At 43.9% G+C, this 2766-nt stretch overlaps 1 pseudogene; it reads left to right on the top strand.

Moving 5' to 3' along the window:
• Positions 1 to 396: 396 nt before the first annotated feature.
• Positions 397 to 1341, top strand: LOC125987512 (outer dynein arm-docking complex subunit 1-like; annotated as a pseudogene).
• Positions 1342 to 2766: the final 1425 nt, after the last annotated feature.

Genomic DNA, 2766 nt, shown 5'->3' with positions numbered 1-2766 from the left:
CTTGGGGCATCGCCTGTACAAGTTGAGTCTCCCCAATCGACAGTGCGCATATGCGATGTACAAAGGCCTCGGGGCATCGCCTGTACAAGTTGAATCTCCCCAATCGACAGTGCGCATGTGTGATGTACAAAGGCCTCGGTACATCGTATAGGCACTACCATGGCAACACCCAAGAGGAACCGATCCAACCTCTATACGACATACACCACGTGCATGCGGAATACGCGGCACGACATAGCGGAGTATGCCCGAAGAAAAGGATTGGAGACCACTATTAACGGTCGGGATATGACAAAGTCCGAGATGTGCGCCATGCTGTTTACGGATCGGGTACCGCAACAACGGGTGAGCATAGACAATGCCGTTAGGACTCACAGTCTGGGGCAATTGCAGAACATGTGCACGGAAAAGGGCATCCCTTACCTGAATGAGCGAGGCATGCCCCTGACTAAGCACGCGTTGTGTGAGATCTAAAGGCTCCAGACTGAACATGACGAAATGCAACACATCCTCACCATCGCTCATAGTAATTCCAACCAAAAGAAAGAAGTCAATGCTACGTCAGATCTTAATAGTCTTTTGAACAATGAGGAGAAAATAGAGGAAGAGTTACAGTTGAACAAAATCAAACTAGTGGCTTTCAAAAAGGAGATTGTAGAATGGGAGAGGAAGCTGGTCGCACAGAGGGGGCTGACTGCACCGCATAATACAAAATGTGAAGACACTTCCATCAAGGATATCTTGTCGAAAGAGGACAAACTATACAAGGGTCACATATGCTTCAATGAGCTGATGATTAGGAACGGCCAGTTAACGCAGGAAATAGATACACTGGAGATGCAAAAGAGCGAGTTCCTGCAAATTCAGCTTCAGCTGAGGAAGGAGTTGCAATCCCTCCGCAAGGAAATTTCTGACTTGAGCGCTATGTGTACTAAAGCCAACAACGCCAGCGTTACAATCCAGGTAAAACAGAAGAAGCTGAAGGAACAAAAGGCTCAGTTTGAAGCTCAGTACACTCAAACAACAACCAACTTGGAGCATGAAATCGCCACACACTGCAATCTTGAGGCTATGGTCAATGTCAAGAATGCCGGTGATGAGGGCTCCGACCGTGAAAAAGAGGATCTGCTGGAGCATCTTGAAAGGTTGACTTATTTGGAAGATACCATCAGGAAAATCTTGATAGAGACGGGAGAGAGTGACCTGGATACATTAGTGGAAAACTTTTTAGCATTGGAGGAGGAGAACTATTCCTTACTGGGCTACGTCAACTGTCAGCACTGGCGTATAGTGGACAGTATCTCCGCCTGTCACGCGGAAGACTGGGGTTCGATTCCCTGACGGGGAGCCAAATGTTAGAGCCATAAGTAGGAAATGTTTAAGTTAATTGTATTGTGGTTTGTTTTTTATTTTGTAAAATTGAGTTAAGACGACTGACATTTGTTTAGGCATTTTTATTGTGAAATTTTATTTTATTTTGAAATGTTTACTTCCTGTCAGGCTGTATTGCATTAGAAAAAAACATTGAGGGATCGTTTAGACAGTTGGACTACGTAGACACGGAGAAAAACAGTTTTTGACCGTGTAGATCGTGTACATAGTATATAGTGTGTATTTTTTGGAAAGAAAGAAAAAGGAATTGTAAAACTGATTTATCGTAATTTTTGTATTTGTATTTTTCATAGATAAAGACCTTTTTGTTAAATTCACGGTTCGCACGCGTCCTTTACTACAAGTGTCTAGGGAATGACACAGATATTGGATCTGTTGCCACGCAATATTAGTCAAAAACTGTCTCCAGGAGGATAAAAGGACATTCAAGAAAGAAGGAGACGAATGAGAGGAAGCTTTTGGAAGACGAGAGGATGAGAGCCATAGTATCACCGTGAGTAGCTGACCTGCTAACATGCTAATGGCGAAGCTAACTATGCTAACGGAGGGAGCGCCTATTCACACTTAATGAGTCGTTTTGCAAGTTAAGAAGACATTAAAGTAGAAAGTAGTTCAGTGGCTCGCATGAAAGAGGAGCAGCAACCGAGCTTGGACATGACGACCGCATTTATGAACACCATTCACTTAACGTCGACGTACAGCGTGAGCTAACAAGAAAATAACCCACCTTAACGAGCTAAACAATAACTAGTAACTGGAAATGTTTTCGTTTTGTGGCCGAAGCCGACTACCGTTAGCCTCACGTTAGCCTTGACGTCACTACAATGACTAGGCGGACGTGTACTCCGTGGACTGTTGGACGTGATGCTACGTGAGCTAGCAACCTGAGCTAACCTGCAGGGGGAGACAAAGCAGCAGCATCAGACTGGAGACGCGCTCTCATTCTCATGAAATATGAGGCGATCTGTCCGAGGTCGATCACAGGAAGAAAATCCTGAAAATGACCTACAAAAATTGAAGCTACAATATCGTCAAGCTGTAAAAGACAAACAGGCATACGATGACAAAATTCAAGCACTCCTCCTGAAAGACAGCAGGGAGATCCAAAGGCTCCAGACTGAACATGACGAAATGCAACACATCCTCACTATCGCTCATAGTAATTCCAACCAAAAGAAAGAAGTCAATGCTACGTCAGATCTTAATAGTCTTTTGAACAATGAGGAGAAAATAGAGGAAGAGCTACAGTTGAACAAAATCAAACTATACCCTAACCCTAACCCTAACCCTTTCTGGTCTGTGTCTAAAGCCTTCAAACAACTCATCTTTTTGTTTAGTTCGGTCAATGTCTGTGTAATTTGCTCTACGTTGGAA

The sequence above is a fragment of the Syngnathus scovelli genome, chromosome 19, assembly GCF_024217435.2.
Source record: "Syngnathus scovelli strain Florida chromosome 19, RoL_Ssco_1.2, whole genome shotgun sequence".
Lineage (NCBI taxonomy): Eukaryota > Metazoa > Chordata > Actinopteri > Syngnathiformes > Syngnathidae > Syngnathus > Syngnathus scovelli.
Note: the sequence above shows the minus strand (reverse complement) of the source record. Positions and strands in the feature narration are given on the sequence as shown.